Source organism: Pinus tabuliformis, chromosome 3_1 (genome assembly GCF_031772625.1).
Source record: "Pinus tabuliformis cultivar Carrire ecotype Pingquan chromosome 3_1, CPIR1, whole genome shotgun sequence".
In the NCBI taxonomy this organism is placed as follows: Eukaryota; Viridiplantae; Streptophyta; class Pinopsida; order Pinales; family Pinaceae; genus Pinus; species Pinus tabuliformis.
Window position 1 is genome coordinate 512,638,817 of NC_142301.1, and position 19,770 is coordinate 512,658,586.

Below are 19,770 nucleotides of genomic sequence, written 5' to 3' on the forward strand. Positions count from 1 at the left end.
TTCCATTGTCGGCAGGCCTGTACAATGGAATACATCTCTTTATCATAAGTGGGGTACTTCCGGACTGTGTCTGAAAGTGTTTCACTGTGATATGCCACGGATGTCCATGTTGAGTAAGGACTGCCCCAATAGCATAGTCAGAGGCATCTGTCTCGACCTCAAATGGTTGTTGTAAATCTGGTAACGCGAGCACTGGTGCCGTGCAGAGGCGATCCTTCAACTCCCTGAATGCCTTCTGTTGAGATTCAGACCAAAAGAATTTTGCTTTCGCCCCGCCCTTGGTGACTTGACTCAAGGGCCAAGAAATATGAGAAAATCCCAACACAAACCTGCGGTAGAAGTTGGCAAGACCTAGAAAGCTGCGGAGCTCTGTTAGAGTGGTTGGAGAGGGCCAATCCTGAATGACTTGGACCTTGGCTGGATCGACATGCACCCCCTGTTCATCAATGATGTATCCCAGATACTGAACCTCGGTCATGCCAAAAGTGCATTTCTCCAAATTGGCACATAGCTTGTGTTGCCGCAGTGTTTGGAGAACCTGTCGGATGTGGTGGAGGTGCTCTTCCCAACTCTGGCTGAAGATCAGAATGTCATCCAAGTATACTACTACAAAGGAGTTGTTGAATGGCCGCAAGATGTCATCCATTAGCCTCATAAAGGTTGCAGGAGCATTCGTCAATCCGAAAGGCATGACCAACCATTCGAAGAGGCCCTCCTTGGATTTGAAGGCAGTCTTCCACACATCTGAGGGTTCAATTGGTACCTGGTGATATCCTGACTTCAGATCGATCTTGCTGAAATATTTTGCCCCCTTTAGTTGGTCTAGGAGGTCATCAATCCGCGGGATCGGGTACCTATTACGAACAGTGATCTTGTTCAGCGCCCGATAGTCAATACAGAGTCTCCACGTCCCATCCTTCTTCTGTACCAACACTATCGGGCTCCCACAGGGCGAAGAACTCGAACGGATGTGACCTTTCTACAGGAGCTCCTGAATCTGCCTCTTGATTTCATTGTTCTCCAGAACGGAGCGCCGATAAATTGGTCCATTGGGTAGCGGCGCACCTGGGGTCAGATCGATGGAGTGCTTGACTTGACAGTGCAGAGGAACCCCTGTCGGGGAGGTGAAGATGTCTTCGTACTCCTCCACAATCTTGTCCATCTGTAGCTGCTGTGCAGAGGGACCCCGTTTGGAGGCCGCGGCCACTTTCTTCTTCTTCCCTTGAGGGCGTATCATCAGGAAAACAAATTTCCTGGTTTTGGAAATGATCTTACTGCATTGTTTTGCAGTAATCAAAGAGATGGCGGCAGGTGGTGCTACCTCTGGTATCCTGAACAACTTATTTCCCAATGTAATAATAATAGCACGGGGCCTTGATTCATACACAGCATGTCGCTTCCACAAGTATGGTTGTCCTAGTAATACATCACAAACTTCAAGGGGAGCAATGTCACACAATACCTCATCTGTGAAGGGCTTGATGTTGTATGGAAGGCGACACTGTTGGCTCACGCGAAGATCTCGCCCTTGGTGAAGCCACCCAATGGTGTATGGTTGTGGATGTGCTGTGGTCGGTAAGCCCAACCGCTTCACGACCTCTGCCGAAATGAGGTTCTTTTGACTCCCGCTATCAACAATGAACTGTATCGGGGAGCCCTTTACCCACATCTGGGAGTGGAAGAGACGCTCCTCCTCCTCTGGATCTTCGAGTTCATTTTTCTGGATCTTTGCGGTAGCAACAGTGGCGCTGGGATCCGCATCAATGATCTGCTTCCCTTTTTCATACCCCTTATCGGGTTCTGACTCAGAGTCGGAACATGCATCTGATTCTGAAACCTTTAGCTCAGCCACCAGTGACTGCTTGGCCCGACACTCACTTGTGTTGTGAGTGGAGCTCTTATGGAACTCGCACCATTTTCCAGTGTCCTTTCTCGGCTTCGCGGCGTTGCTCTTTGCTTGCAGCTTCGGCTGGTTGTCTTGGGCTGTCCCGCCTTGGCTTTGTCCTTTGTTCTGTGGTTTAGGGGCACCTTTCCCCTGCTTTGGATTTGTAGATCCAAAGTCTAGCTTCTTTTGTTTAAACTTCTGCTCGACCTTGACGGCATACCGGTATGCTGCGCCGAGCGAGGGGATGTTTAGGAACTGCATTTCTTCCTGGATGTACTTGTGCAGGCAGCCACGGTATTTGAGTATCAAATGTTGCTCCGAATCCTTGATACCCAACTTTGTGCGAAGGGTATGGAAAAGATTGGTGAACTCCGGCACGTCTTGGTCCCTTCCATGCCGCAACGTGGTCCACTTTATGTATTCATCCTCATAGCTTCCGACAAGGTAGTACTGCTCCTTGATGGCATCCCGGAACGAATCCCAGGTGGGTGCGGCTGAAAATAGTGAGCCAGTACTTTCATCCTTCTGCTCGCAGTAGGTTTCCCACCAGTCCTTGACGTGGGGGGTTGCTTTGAGAAGAGCAAAAACAATCTTTTCCCGACTCGAAAATTCATGAACAGAAAAATAACCCTCTAGCAGATTTAACCATTTATATACGGCATCGGCGTCTATCTGACCCTCGAATATGGGGATTTCAAAATTAACTTGTACCTTAAAGGGTGTGGCGTTTCCAGAGGAGCTGCTGGAAGCCGATGCGCCGCTTCTGGGTAGCCGCTGAAGGATCTGTGCAAAGCTGTCCATCATCGCGTTCCGTTGTCGCTCGAGCGCTTCTTCGAGCAAGATTTTGATGGGATCTCCTGCCCCCTCGTCTTTCTTCTCGTCCGCCATGGGAGGCCGTCGGGATTTGCGAGGCTGGTCTTGCAAAGGTTCAACCAGTTCAAGCCCTAACTCCTTATATCCCGACCTTGTTGGGGACATGCAAAGAAAAACAGAGAAAAAGCAGACCGCTCTGATACCACTGATCCAGATTTAAACAAGAATGCAACAAATTACAAAGATAACCATATACACAAAGATGCAGCGGAAATAATACTTCATTTCATTAATGGAAAATATTGAAATATGCTTACAAACAGAAATGGAAATAAACTAGCTAGGGCAATGGTAGCTTATCTCTGAGAAGAGATGTGATGGCTACATGCCTCTGAACTGTGTTACAATGAGGCTCGAAGGCCTATTTATTGTTGAGAAACAATGGAAAAACCCTTAACATTCCAAAACCTAACCCTAGGAGATGAAACGCCAAACTGTGGGCCTCGTTTGGGGGTAAGTTGGTACATCAACTTCCCGTGGTCGTAACTTTGGCATATGATCTCCGTTTGACGCGTACAATAGCTCATTAGAAAGATCTATCCGAGCACTATCATTGTTGGAACGGGCAACACCAGTCCATTCCATGGACTCGTGTTGCCCCCGGATTCCCCAAAAAACGTCGTTTAGGGCCTCAAAACGGCTCTGGAAGTTCAGGACCCGAAAAACTGCTAAAAATAGTAAGTTGTGCTACAATTAAGGAAACTGAAAATGCTGAGAAAGACAATGGTGGGGGTCCAGGTGGACTTGGCAGGTGGCCACCAATATCCACCTGGATCAAAAACTCATCATCGAAATTCATCCTAAGCACGTCCCCGCCTCCAAGGCGTTTCATCAAGTCAGCCCATCTACCGATCTGAGGATCTCGAGGGATACTGATGGAGATAGATACTTTGGGACGTGGCCCAGGTACTTTCTCGAAGAAGAATGAGCATAAGATAGTCCCATATCCAAAGTTCTTTGTCTCACCCTTCTGAAAAGAGGTCAAATGGCTCTTCATGTTGGTCAGAAGAGGCATGCACCAGTCGAAAACCATGGTAAGGCATTCCACTGCTAGGCTCATGGACACTCGTGAAGCCTGGTGTAGTGAAGCTGATCCATTTACCCTTGCAATGGTAAATAACAAAATCTGCAGAGATAAACTTTCCACGTGTTTGATTGGAATGTAACTTACAATCTTCTCTAGGTGTCTGGGACAGTATATATGTACATAGTCTTCTACTGAAAGACTACTTCTTGTCCTGCCAGTCGAATGCACGACCTCCCCTCTTCAGGAGAGACCTGTAATAAAGTAGATGTCTTCAACCTCAATCTGTAGAGGCATCTGGTCTATCATGAAGGCATCATCCTCTGCACTCCAATAGTGGATCAGCAGTTCGAGCAGGCATGTGTTGGCTTTCATGTTTGGCATTTTGAAGAATTTCAATAAGCCACACCCTCTCAATGCGTCTAGTGAATTTTGGTCATTCATTACCTCATTATCAATTGTGGTATGCTCTCTTTCTCTCCATGTGATGGTCATCCTGAAAAAAATTGAATTTCAACCGTTAGTTTTTGTGTTTAAACTTTAAATCATGTACACGTGGGTTCCCTTTACACACAGTCACATGTAGGGCCATTGTATATGCGATTTGATCACATCCAACCCGCGTGTGTGTAGAGTTGGATTTTCGGGCATAAATTCCCACGGTCAAAACTTTATGAAAACTTGTAAAAACTATCACAAAACATTACAATCATGGTTTGAGGGTTACCTAATAACTTTGGTGCAATTTGAACAGTCCAATTGTTCAGAGGCAAGCTTGCTCCTTTGTGATTCACAACTCTTTGCTCCAAAAAAAAAAAAAAACTATGAGTCCAAAAGTCATTATATAACTTTGAAATTGCAAAATATTTTTTCAAAAATTGATTTTTGTCTCATGGATTTTTTGACCTATGGGCTTGGATTGTTGAGAATGGGTTATTTTTTAGGATATTTTGGAGACTTATTCGAGATGTTATTTTAGTCCCATGACCACTGACCCGTCATGGCAGGTATCGTTCACTCACTGGCATATAGGTTAGGGAAAACCATTTTTTCCATTGCATCTTGCATACTAGCCTCCATTCAACGATACATTAGTCATAGGGTCGACCCCATCGTGTCTTGGTTAGAAAACCATGTTCACTCGCCGATTTTTAAATCATGATGTGATGGTAGAGCCATCCTTTACATGGGTATCTTAGTTAGAACCTTGCTGACATTGATTTCCCATGCTGCTATACTGAGTAGGCTTGGGAGTCCTCTTTAGTCCCGCCATGACTTGTGTGTTGAAGACACATTCTCCTTTCTTCTACGCTGATTTCTGGCCTTATACCCTAGAGGCTCCTTTGTGTTGAGTTGTATTGTTGCATTGCATTTTGACTATTTGCACCTTTTGGCCTTGAGCCAGCTTCACTTGGACTCGTGTTTAAGCCACTTATTTGACCATGGTTTCTGCAAAGTCAAGCATGAAATCACTTAGCTTCTACAACTTGACGCATCCTTTGACCCGTGGAAAGAACATCCCTTTGAGTGTCCTTGACCAGTTTCACCTCCCTGCATTGAGCATAGGAATGTTCCCATCCTAGGAACTAGATCATCTATTTCTCTGACACTCGTTCTTTCCACTGTACTATAGCATTATTTTATTATTTTTCCAGCGTAAATAAAAAGACCAAAAAATTATATATTCCAAAAAGATTTGGAACGAGACAACATTTCCATATTTTGTTGGCAGATAGAGTAAGTCGTGTCGCCCTTGAACAAAGCGCTCAAAAGAAAGTCTCTCCTCCATTTTGGGTGGTATTTAGTTTGACATAGATACACCTTAACCTTGTTATTGAGTCAATACTCCTCCGATTGGTTACCTCTTCCAATCATATGGAGAGTTTGCTCATGCCTCCTGCATGACGAACTTATACAAAATTATTATATGCTGCCATGTAGTCGTCATTGAGTCATGCTTCTATTCAAGGGAAGTAAGCCTAAGTCAGCCTCTATGCGGTGTCTCCTGACCTATTTTTCAGTCGGCCATCCTTGGTTGTCAGTATCATGTTTTTCATCACATCAGTTATATTGGTCCTTGGCTCGTGTCGGTTTGAGAAGGTCTCCTTTGACTTCTTGCTGGCGAGTCTTGTCCTTATCGACGACGACATATTTCTCTGAGGGCAGTCCTAAAGCCACACCCTGGCCCTATTTTTATTATTGATAGGTCACCTTGTGGTCAGCATTGATCAGTATCATGGGTCTTTGATTGAGTGGTTTCCCTTGTGTTCAACATCAACTTTATTATCACACATTGGGATTCGTGCAGTGCCTTGATTTCCATTTGATCCTAATGGTGGATTCCTCACCTCTATGTTAGCTTTCATTATTGGTTGGCTCAAAGGATTTCTATCATGCACTGGCTACATATTGTGTACGCCAGAAACATGCTTCAGTTGGGTTACTACATCCTTTTTGTCTGATTCCTTCCACATTATTGGCCTGCGGGTTGCATTCACACTAGATTGATGAAGGATGCCTTAATGCCTTCCTTCTAGTAGATCTTTTCCAATTGACTACAGCTCATTTGCTCTGGAACAAAGATCAGAGTCCATTTGGCAGTACCTTGGGGTTTGAAGTCATCAGTGACAGATTCCTTAGCTATCGATAGTGGGAAACCATCATTGTCCCCTAATTGACATATTCTTCCAAGTGTTTGACTTCAGCTCATTTATTCACACTTGTTAGATTTTACTGGGTATCTTGACTCTCATTTTCATTACCGATGAGTAGTATCACGTTTGTTAATGATATACATCAATGAGCGGTAATCAAACGATTTCTCACGTGGTTGACTTCAGATCATTTATTCCCATTGTGTAGAAATTTATCGCGGTAGTCGGTGAATACGTCGAGTTGCATCAGCATGTCTTGGTTCACTTGTCAGTTGCTCCTGCTTCTGCTAGTTGACACCATCCATCGTATATGTTGCAGTTCTTCACAACTACATCTTATATGTTGGCATCTGAGTTACGATGTAGTATCATTTTATTCCATCGTGTTCATTTGGTACTATTGGGATCAATTTTTGACATCAATGATCAACTTCATTGATCGTCTTCTTATATGTGATATTCAGACATGTAATTTTTTTATCACGATCAGATGATCCATTATGTACTTTCAGTTCTTTGTACTTGTATACATATTGGATCTGCTTGTACTTGATATGCAGACATGCTTTACTTTCTCTGAGCATGGGTATGCCCGCCTCAGACAACATTTTCTTTCTGATCTCTTTTTGATGGCTTGGTAGGCTAAATTCTGGTGAAGTCCTTCTCAGTTTCGACAAGATTCTTTCCATACACTTAATACATTTCGGCCATCATGTACCCCTTCTGACCTCATATATTAGGGGGCATCTGTTATAGCACCATTTATCACCCTTGGTATTTGTGATGCTTGGTTTATGGCCTAGGGCAACCCCTCCTTCCAGACTTGGTCCAAATATATTAAAAATAGTGTTTTATTCCCTGTACGCTACTTTTCCCTGAGATAAAAGCATGTACACGCAGGTTTGTCAATACCCAACCTGCATATATGTGTTAAAATACTTTAAAAAAATTAGATTTCCTTAATTAGGGGTGGAGTTCATGGTTTTTACCTATTGATTACCTCCTATTACCCGTGGCCCAACTATTTCCCGTAACAACAATCCCCTCAGGGGTCATTGTGGAGCGGTCTGCAAGTTGCAGAACTATTGTGGTCTTCCTTAATGAACCTTAGAGGTTGAGCTTAAGAATGGTGTCCGTGTTCATCACATTAATGGAATCCCCAAGATCGATCAAAGTGTGTGGGACAATGGTGCCATTGATGTGCACATCTACTACAGGGCTTCTAAGGTCCAAATACTTTGGACAGATTACATACCCCAGCATTAAGTCAGACAATTGTCCAATGACAATAATGGTAGGGGCATCCCTTCTTTGCCTCCCTATATGCTTGAAGCACTTCTCCTTAATCAACTTATTGTAAATAGGAACATATTTTATTTCTTCGAGAAGTGGAATCTTTACACATAGATTTTTCAATTATCCCAGAAGTTCAGTCTCTTTTGGGGTAGGCTGGAGTGGTTGGGTTAATATCTCAGGAAAGGGTGGATTCACTTTAAGAATACTTTTTTCTTTTTATTCCTCAACCTCCCCAGGTGGAGGTGGAGGTTGGTTATCTAGGAGAACTCTCCCAGATTTTTGGTTAATCTCCTGGATTTCCACAACATAAGTTGCATATGATGTCTCTCCATTGTATACTTGTTGAGCATGTCTATTGTTCGAGTTCAGATTTAGTTGGGCAGGCATCTGGGGTTGCTCGAGTGGAGAAAAGTGTAGCAATTGTGGTTGGGCAGGTGGTGGAGGCAATAAAGCTGGAGAAGTGTTGTATTGGGGCATCCACCCCTAGGGCAGTGCATTCCATTGAGGTTGTGGCAGAGCATATGGTTGAAATGACTGGTTGGCTAGCTGGGAGTGATGCTTAGATGCAAAGGACCAAGGAAGGGGTGTATACCAGGAAGGATGAGCAGGGGGTCCCTAATAAGGTATGGCTCTGGTTTGGTTGGGGTTGTAATATGTATGGGATGACCATTGCATACCCTGTTGGTATGGTCTAGGCCCATGAGGTCTCCTTTGGTTTATGTAGTAGAGTTACTCAGTGACCCCTTTAGCTCCTTGATATACAACTTTGAATCCAGGAAAAGAAGGGCACTTGTCTGTGGAGTGGTTTTCTTCACAGACTGAGAAAATTTCAATGGACATTCAATGGACATTCATTCCTAGGATGCCTCTTGGCACATCTAGGACAAAAAATGGCCAAGGCTCTCTCTGCTTCCTCCTGGTTTCTCTTAATGTGTACAGTGTCCATTTGCAAGGAAAGGGTTTGCAACATCTCACTTTTGAAATATTCTAGCATGTTTCCAATTTCACCCTTGATGGATGAGTTGGAAGAGGATGTACTGACCATAGGTTGACTACCCCTACACTTTTTCCTAGCTGCCCTAGAATGGTTTCTAAAGACAATCTTGATATCCACATAAGGTAATTGGTAGATATCTCCTCCTTCTAACAAGTGTAGGGTATCCGGAAGATCTTCCCTTACTCCCCTAAGCAGGACCAACTTTAGTGACTCAGGGTCAAGTGTGCACCTAACCCTTTTGTAACTAAGCTGGAATCTTTCTTCGTAATACCCTAGGGATTTATCATTGCCTATGGTCATCCTAAAAAATTACTCTTTAGTATCCTTTGACTGACAGTAGGCTAGATACTTGTTGTTAAAGGCTTGCTACATTTGATCCAAAGTTGTGATGGTATCCCAAGGTAAACCCATGAACTAGCACAATGCTACATCCTTGAGGGTGGATGGAAATAGTTTTAACTTTTGCTCATCATCTGTATAGTCATAGGTTCGGACTATAACAACAGAATAAAATAGGAAAGTGTTGGGGTCTTCTGTGGTCAAGCCATGGAAATTAGGTAGGGTAGAGGGGCTTATATTTTTCATCTTAGTGATCCCATTAGTTTCCGTGGTGGGAAGGCACCCTCAACTCTCTCTCTATTTCCTCTGTCATTTCTATTTTCAGCCATTGGTTCAGTAGGAATGGGTTCTTCTTCTCCTTCTTTCCCTGTAGGTTCTTCAAATATGTCAGGTTGCTCACCTAAGGGTTCCTCCAATTCACAGCCACCGAAGAAAAGGGAAGGTTGGTTGTTTGATGCAGTGGGGGTATTTGGAAAAAAGTTCCCTAAGTTGTCTCTATTCCTATGAGGCACTGAAAGGAAATGTTTTTGGATTGGTTTTGTGTTTTTTTCAAATTTGGAAAGTACTTTTCAGAATGGAAATTTCCGATTAAATGAAAACTACTGACTGAGTGAAAAAATACTTTCTGAATTGAAATCTTTCTTGCAAAAATGGAAAGAAAAGAAGAAAATGTAGAATGAAAAAGGAAGCAACTAAATTACTTTTGCAGAAATAAACTAATGGTAGAATATTAGAGACAAGAAATAGAAGAAAGAAGTAGTATTCACATATTACTCAGACACCTCCCCAGAAACGACGCCAAAAAGTGATGAGCGCTAGTATTGCAGCAAGAATGCTACAACTCCTGGGCTACCAGCTTTACTTTATCAACCTGGGGTTCATACACACTTGGAGGTGACAGTGTTGTATACACAAGTAACAGCGAGGGTTCTGCCTTTTATCATGGTTCAACTAGCGAGAGACCACTGGGTTTTTCAAACCAAACTTCTATGGAGTCAAAAGAAGCTTGGTTTCTTGACGGAAGAAAGGGAAATCTGCTATAAGGGAGAGCTACTCTACTGCAATAATGGAAAAGACCGAAATTCAATGTTAAATCACACCATTTCCTAATTAACTGCAAAGAAACTATGCTTTGTAGTAATGCTAAATTATCATGAACCAAATGCTACTACATATGCATGGAATTAAGAAGCATCAAACATCACTAATGTGCAAGTAAAGAGATGGAAATAAATCTGTTTTTGTCTTTTTGTCTTTTCATGCCAAATCAAGTATGCAAACTAATTTCTTTTGGTGATGTGGCAAGTGAATTAAGGATGTTGTAGGATGGCTAGAAGGGTTAGGAGATGTTTGGATGGTGGGAGACCCATGGCAGGATTTTGGTGACTCCTAGAGGTTTTCCCTCAATTCGGCCTCAAAACAGGCCATTTCAGGAAAACCTACAGGATGTACTAGAAACCTATAAGATTCTCTTTAAACCTACAGGATACAGCCGAGAGAAAAATGGAAGGTGTTGGAGGTGATGGAAGGCTTAGGGAAGGTGGTATATGGGTGGAATGAAGTGCGGAAAGGTCTAGGATCACTTAGAAATCAACAAGAAAGATAGAGGATGGCTGGATTCGATCAGTGTGCTTGGAAGAATTTCTATGAAAAATGATGAAAACTAGTGAAGGTGATGGTGAAAACAAGGAATGAATATGGTGGATGGAGTGGAAGGTGGTTGCTGGCTATGAATTATTTGTCTCCTCCTTAAGCACCTGCTCTGCATAAAACATGTATAATTCCCACAAATCTATGCAAACAAGAAGCATTCTCATAATCTAGAAAAGAAGAATTAATGAACTAACTCCCTACATTATGCACGAGGAAATTTGTTGAAAGGAATGAAAGCATGGATGAGATCTACTACAAGGGTGAAGATAGAAGAGATGGAAATGAAATCCTACTTTGCAAAACTGATCAAATGCTAACTTAAATACAGTAACCTCTAAAGCTTATGCAAGAAATAGAAATTTTCGTTTTAGGAGCTGCATAAGGATCCCTTCCTCAAATCATGATCCAAAAGGGGGGAAATGAGGCTAAGACACCCATTGACAGCCTTGTCGTACTCCTTTTATCCCTGCTAACCTGCTACTGAATTAAGGTAGAAATGGAAGAAAACTAATAAACAACCAATCCAATCTACACTACTTGTAATGAAAACACATCTAAGAGAAAATTAACAATGAAGCTATGAGACTAATATAAACATACAGATACAAGAAAGAGGAGCCTTGGCTACTAGGGTTTGGACCTAACCCAAGAGCTTCATCCCTCTGAGTTAACTCGGTGCTGGCTCAAAACAAAACTCATTCTTATTACCAAAACAGAAAATTTCATCAATAAAACTTTCACAAGTTTGGAGCTCGAAAATAGCTTAGAGTTTTACAACAAAAATTCAAATCCTAATGAGGCTCTAGGCCTCTCTACTTATACAATTGAAGTCCCCAACGACTTCCTTAAAATCGTGGAGGCTCAAATCCTGAAATCGAGATAAACTAGCTCTTTTTCTCTCACTTGCTAGGCTGCCTTCTAATCCTCATGGCTTGGCTGCTTGCACTCTGAGCTGGTGCGATGGATGGAGGAATATTCGAATGAGGGAGAAGTAAATGAGGAAGATTTACCTCCTACAATCCCTCTCCCTTATACCATTTGATTATTAACCTTAGTAGTTTCCAAAATTCCTTGATTTTCTCCTTCAATCTTGCATTCAATGCATATTAGTCCACTAGGCATAATATCCAACTCTAACTCATCTCATAAACAAAATATAATAAAAAACATGTAATAAGTTGTGAGAAAAGCTGGTTTTACTAAGCTAGGAGGTGAATTAAGGCCCATATACTTACCCAATGATGAGGCTCATCACCAAGGCTCACCACGTTTTAGCGTCGTTGCCTAGGAGGTGTCCAAGTAGATGTTATTTATGCTTAATATTTTTTTTTGTTTTGCATTCAATTTTGAAAAAGTAACATAAAAGAAGAAAAAAATTCTTTCATCCCTCATAGGAATAGAGATACTCAAGGAAGATTCTTACCAAACACCCCCACACCCTCAAACAATCAGCCTTCACTCTTCTTCGGTGATTGTCAGCTTCCCCCTTTGAGTACAGGGGAGTTGGAAGACCCTTTAGGTGAGTGTTGGCTTTGTGGGCCTTGACCCAGGTTCAGCGTTAGTCAGCGAAAAAAATCCCTACACTACTGGCCCTTTCCACATCATCCCACAGAGCACGGACTGAAGTCTCACCCGAAACAGTATGGGGGGATGCCGGAACCAAGTTTCTGCACCCTAAGATGGTCGTGATGTCAGTTTATACCCCTGTTCTTTCCTTTGCGCATGTCACTAAGCCTTAGGGCTTATCGATCTACCCTCTATCCCGCCCTTCAGTACCTCTGTGATGGTGTACGATTGACCTTTTCACAGTCTTAACCAGTGGTTCAGGTACTTTCGCGCTCCTATGACGATGTATTTTATAGGTTCCCAAGTTATCTCAAGTGTTTTACTTATTCTACCAATCAATTACAATTATCGTCGCATAAATTGATATTCTTACTTGCGTTCAATTAACAGATATAATCACATACATTCGCGCATCAAATAAACATTGTAATATAAATCTAGATCGTAACGCAATATAATCAAATGCATTAACAGAGACTAAATACACAGTAATTGCAAAATACTTCTCTTTATTGATATCTCCAGTTTAATATAGACTCTATCCACCCTGCGCACACAGCTGCAAGGGTCTGCGCACTCAGCTGCAGACTTCTACCCTAGGCCTTTGCGCACTTAGCTGTAGAGCCTCTACCTACGCTAAGACCTGAAAACACTTAGACTTCTCTAAGCTAGGTCACTCTGTAGAAACCATCTCCACTCTACTTCGCTATTCACTCCTTAGAGCTTACTTACTTAGCTCCTTTTTATACAATCCCATGGTTTGCGGACCATGGGTATATCTTTACAGCTCACTTGATACCTTACAAAACAAGGGCAGACACCCTTATTACTCTTGACATGTTCATGCTCCGTGACCACAAAATGCGGAGACTTTACAACTTTATTACAAAATTGTCGCAAAGCATGGGATTTTAGCCCCAAAACTGCTCTTGGGGGAACCCGTTCCCAATAGGCCCCCAACACAAACATGGTGACTCGCCCTCGAGTCACTCTACAGGTGCGGAGATCTTTGCATGAAGACCTCCCAGCTCGACCTATATGACTGCCACCTCGGTGGTGCATTGCACGACCGCTTGCTTCACTTCTTCGACCAATTTCTCTGTCACCAGTCCTGAACGGTCAACCTGAAGCTTCTATTGAGTCACCTGTAGACTAGCAAGCCTACCTTCAATGGAGGCCATGACCAAATAGGCCTCTTCCAACCAAGGCTTCAAGCATGCCTTTAGCACTGCCTCTTTGTGTTGAGCTACATCTACCTGTTCCTTCAATGTTTTGACCTCCTACAACTACACAAGTCTCTGTGTGAGGACGACAATGCATGTTGTTCCTTTCACCTCATCGTAGCACTACTACAGTTCTCGCACCTCTATCTCCAGCCTCTGTACATTAGGATCTTCTTGCAGAATGGTCAGTACTTTGAACGATTGTTCAAATAGCCTTGTGCAGTCTGCTACTGCACTGGCTACTCCCACTATCACCTCTATGACAGAGTTGGCATGCTGCTCCTTTACTTATGGTAGAGTTGAAGGCTGGACCTTCAACTGCAACTCTACAATATGGAGGTTCAACTCTAGTTGAACCTTGGCCAACTTTGTGCGAGTGTCGCATACCCACGTAGCAAGTTTTCAAACACGCACATCTACCAGTTCTCCCTCAGGAATGACCAACTCCGGGACCATTCGGCATGCTCCCTCTATGACCTGAACTATGAACTTTTTGCATTTGGTTACGTCATTCACGACGACAATGGTAGAGTCTCGTTGTAGGGCCATCTGCACATTATTGATATTTTGCTCATTGATCACCTGCAAAGCGTGCTTTTCGCAGGCCCTCAGCTCCACAATCACCCCATCCTGCAATAGGTGGAGTGCCTCACCAGGAAGCGCTTCTAAGTTTAGCCCTACTCCCTTGAGGGCACTAATAGCGGGCCTGTTAGCTTCGCTATTTGTGGTCAATTCTTCCTCCGTCAGCACTATCGCTCGGGATTCCTTCACGTCTAGCATCCCGACGACTTCTGAAGTACTGATGGCAAGGCTGGTGGACATCATGTCGGTCTGTGATGCACAAATCTGCAGCTCATGCAAACCCATTTGGATGGACCCTAATACTTGTTGTTGACGCTGCTCGAACTGCTATAGTACCTCCGCGGTGACATCCCGCACTCTATCTCCAATGTCGTTCAAATCTCCCTCTGTTAGGGTGATTAGGTTCAGCGACTTCTTACAAGACTTGGATTTCTTCTGTTGCCTAACATTTCCCTATCCTCTTAACCTATTGATATGGAACGACATCATCTGTGGGTCCTCTTTGTGCTGCTCTCTCTTCTCATCCGCTTCTTCCTCTATTTTGGGTGAGGGTGACCTCAGACCTTTTTTAGAGTCGAGCTCTGCTCCACCTGTCTTCTCTTCTGCCTCTTTTCTGGCATCACGCTCTGCCTGGGCCTTGTCATCAGCCTCCTTCCTCTTCTTCTCAGCCAGCTTCTCCATATTGAGTTTGGCCTCCTCCTTTTTTCACTGCGTGGCAGACTTTCTCTATCCCACTTCCAAGTCTGAGATAGTGTGCCACTCTACCGACCAGAGATCAAGAACTGCATCGATCACGTCATCAGTTGCCAAGTAAGGCAAGTCATGCCACTTCTGCTTAGGGTCTTTCCGTGCCCTGATTGATACGTGGTGAAATTCTTCCTTGAAATCCACGTACTCCTATAGTTTGTCAAAAATAGTAGGCAATAATCGCGGCTTGTGATTGATAACCATGTGTATATTCATTTCCATCAAGATCCAAAAGATCTTGTTATCCTTGATGTGCTGAGCATCAATGGTCACCCATAGTGAAGCGTACTTTTCTGCTTCTAGCAGGTCTGGCGCGACCGAGGGGAATTGATTGTCTTCAGGCAACTCCCAAGCTACCAACACAATGGAAAGCAAGAGCCACACATAGTGGAAGGTCTTTCTGAGCTCATGTGCCTCGCCGCAATTCACAAGGAACTCACAGCAGACATAGCGTGCCCAATTAAACTGAACTCCTTCTGCACATTGGGCCACTAGAGTGACGACGGGTGTCGACATTTCATCTGCGCGACACTTCTGCATAAATTTTCCTGCCAAAATATGCGTGGCCACCTTGACCACATGATCACAGATACTCGAGATGGCATAGCCTCGCGGCTTCTTCATGAGATTGAATTTCTCCTTCATGGCCTCCACGAGGGTATTCTCACCACCTTGTCCACCAAACATCATGGACAGATTTTCCCCTATAGAGGGAAGCCATGTGTTCCTATGGATCAACATGTTAGTGGTGGATATCGACTCCTCTAGCCGCAGACACCCATCGTGCACCAAGAATAGCAGTTGTTGGATTACCAATAATGTAACGGGTGTGCGATTATAGTGTGGCACCCATAGCAGGTTGAGCAGACATGCCTTGTCTACACCCTTGAGCCACTTCTGCGGTTCCAACGCAGTCATCTTGGTGGTTGTATGAGAAACACGGTGCATTAGCTGGTCTGTCGCCAAGTGAGGGAACTTCTCAGTAAAAGCTAAGTACCAGTCTTCCAATTTCAATAGCAGAACCTGCCCCAAGCGTGGCCTGTCAAAGACAATCTCGTCCGACAGCAGAGGTATATGCAAGGTGACCTTGCTTTCGTTAATGTCCTTTGGCACCTTGGTCTTGCCCTTGTGTGGAGGGACGTATTCGGGAAACTTAGTAATAGGGTTAGAACCCTCAACTTCAACGTCCTCCACTTCCACCCCCATATCCTCATCATCCATCAGGATGTCCTCAATATCTTCCTCCTCTGGTTCCAAGTTAATAGTTTTTCCCTTTTCCTATGCGGTGGGCTTGTCCTTCTGTGGGTTTCTTCTAGGCGACGCGCACACCGATGTCGCAACCGACTTGCTTTTCTTATCCTTCGCACTCTCCTTGGTCGGGGTAGACTTCGGTCTGGGCATCCGTGGTGACTTGGGGACTTCAGCTAGTACCTCTGCAACCTCCGGAGCAGCTCCCTCTGCCTCCATAACAACTTTCGGCACAACCCCCTTGGTTGTCACTGCTTTGGCATCCATAGCTTTTGATCCTAGGATAATGTCACAAATGATATTGCGGTCGGACTCTGGAAATTGATCAAATGTTGGCCAGTCAAATAATTCTCGAAGAATGTGTGGCTCATGCACGTCTGAGAGCTCACCAACTCAATGCTCAAAATGCCAAGTGTTGTTCATTGGGCATCCACATGTAATTTATAGGCTATTTTGAATTCAAATCGACCGTTCCCCCAAAACTATGTTCATTAATGCCAGATTGGCATAGATTTTCAAGGATTTTACCCATAAATTTCGTCTTAAATGCCTTCCTTGCGCTCCATTTAGCCGCGTTCTCATCATCAAATCATGAACAGTGACTTTAACAGTCACTTTCCAGCCGACCTGTGTAGTTTTTCCCTAGGTAGCATAACTCTCTCCGCGTTGTTACGAACCCTATGATATCTCCTCGTTCTACGCAATCCTCGATCGCGTAGTTTCCCAACCTGGATAGTATAGTTTATAGTCTCGCGCCTCCTTTCAGTTGCCTGGCGTGCTAATACTATGTACCTTCATATTGTCACCTAGCCTGGTCACCGGTGTATGGCTTCAATCGATTGGCATTCACCTTTCCTAGGAAGGGATCTCCATTCAATTTAACGAACTGAACTACTCCACCATCGGTAATCTCCTTAATGACATAGGGCCCTAGCGAGTGCATCCTAAATTTCCTTGGAAATTTATCAAACATACTGTCATATAAAAAAACCAGATCATTTACCTTAAAGGTACGCAGTTTAATGTCCCAATCATGCCATGCTTTTTCACGCTACTTTCGGACCTGTTGGTGAAATCCAGCTAGGAATCTTTCTTCCTCAAGTTTTGTAAGCTGCACAAGCCTCTCTTCTCGGGCTCCGCGATCCATCATAGCCGTGAATGCTACTATGCGGAGACTATGCACAATGTATTCCATTGGCATCACTGCTTCAACACCATATACAAGCCTAAAGGGTGTTTGTCCAGTCAACTTTTTTCATGTCATTCGATAAGCCCATAGTACTACGGGTATGCACAGGCCCCAATCATTTCACTGAGCATTGCAAACCTTGGTCAATGCATTCTCTAGTACGTTATTGAATGCTTCCATCATCCCATTAGCCTGTGAGTGATAAGGTGTGCTTTTCTAGTGATATACTTGAAATTCCTCTGTTAGCACGTTGATCGTTTCGTTCAGAAAGTTCGTACTGTGATCACTCATCAATATATTCGGACACCCAAATCGTGTCAGTACATACTCAAATAGAAACTTCGCAGCGGCTATGCTTATGAAGTCCTTCACAAGTTGTGCCTCCACCCATCGAGTCAAATACTCAGTCGCGGTGATAATGTACCGCGCTCACGTCTTCTTTCCTTAAGGCTGCCACAAAATCTATTGCCCATTTCTCGAAAGGTTGTAACATCATCTGTGGGTTCAGAGGTAGATCATCTCTCCACGATGGCCTGCCAGTCCTTTGACACACGTCGCACACCCTGCAGTAGGATTTTGAATCCTTATGGAGGGTTGGCCACCACAACCCTACGCGTAGAATATTTTTCGCAATCGCCCTTCCTGTGTAATGCCCTCCCGCAGCACCCCCATGAGCATCCACAAGGATACTGCTTCTTTCAAACTCTGGTACATATCGTCGCAATACTTCATGAGACCCCATTTTGTACAAATTTTTGGCAATGACAGAAACTTTTGTGGCACGGACCACTAACTCCTTTTTCTACTTGGTGGTGTAGCCTTTCGAGGTAGTTCTTGTCGTTAGGAAGTGTATGATGTCTTCAAAGTGACCATCCACGATGTGCACTGCAAAGAGTTGTGCGTCAGGAAATCCTTCCTCCAAATTAGTGGGCTCTTCTCCCGTTTTGATGCACGACAGATAGTCTGGTCCCGCGTTCAGTCATCCAAGCTTCACAATAACTTCAAAATCATACTCTTGGAACAATAACAACAACCTACAGATTCTACCCCCCAACACAAGATTATTGATTAAGTATTTCAACGCAGAATGATCCGTATACATATTAAAATGTCCACTCAGCAAATAGTGTCTAAACTTCTGGAGCGCGTACACCATGGCTAGTCCTTCGCGCTTGGTGGTGGAATCGTTCTTCTTAGCCTTTGATAACTTTTTGCTTGCGAATGCTATAGGATGGTCCAATTCTCCTTCGTCAGCCTGCGCAGTACTACTCCCAGTGCTATACATGACACGTCTACATGTACATGAAACTCCTTCTCCCAATCCAGGAAGACTAAAATTGGTGCAATGACCATTTTTCCTTTCAGTACATCCAAGCTTTTCTGACAGTCCTCGTTCCAACAGAACATGACATCCTTTTTCAAAAACTTCTTCATAGGCATGGTGATCTTGGCATAGCCCTTGATAGACTTCCTATAGTACCCAGTATGTCCTAATGTTGTGCACAATTGTTTCACACTCCTTGGTGCCGCCACGTTAATTATCACTACGATCTTCATGGGGTCTACCATCAATCCCTGTCTGGATATCAGAAGACCCAGCAGAGTCCCAAAAGGGACACAAAGCAAACATTTCTTTAGATTGAGCACACTATGGTACCTTCGACAAATATCTAGCATTAAGAACAAACTTGCCACATGGCATTTTACCAACCCAAACACAATCCAGTCATCAAAGTACCAGAAACTTATGAATGAAGTCTTTGAATGCAGCAATGACTATGCGCGAAAAACTCACAGTGCATTCTTTAATCTGAAAGGCATTATAGTGTATTGAAAAAATCCCCATTCAGTCGCAAAGGTCATCTTTCTTCTATCTTCAGGCATGATTTTGATTTGATGGTATGTTGTGGGGAAAAGTATCCGACTCGGAATGACCCTATCCCTACTCTAAGGGTGACAGTCCTTAGCAACAACTGAAAGTAAAGCTTTGATATTTTCCTTTATGAAAGTACAAAGAAGGAAGAAAAGATTGACCAACCGGTGTCTTTCGCTTTTGTCGATCCTATCCTCTCTCTTTGTCTCTTGTTCCCAGCTCCTTGCTCCCTTTGCCGGCCCAGCTACACAAAGATCCTGCACAAGCAAGAGAAGGAAAACTACAAGAAACATGTACTCATAACTGATGCATGGATTAGAGTGAATCAGATATACAAGTAAATACAATACATCAATGCAATACAAGTATATAGGAGAACATTCAAAGCTTTATTGATAGAAGTAAAAGGGTTCTGAGAAGGTTACAACCATCAATGGCTCCAATCCAGCAGCACCTCCCCAGCAGCAAGAAATCTCCTCTTCACCTCTATAAAAGCAATCACCCAATAGCTCTAACTGTAAACCAACAGCACTTCCTTGCTTTGCACAAAATTCCAGCCTCCCTAGACCTCATAGAAGAGTTCTATATATAGGAGAGAAGAAGAGAGGATGAGTCAGCTTG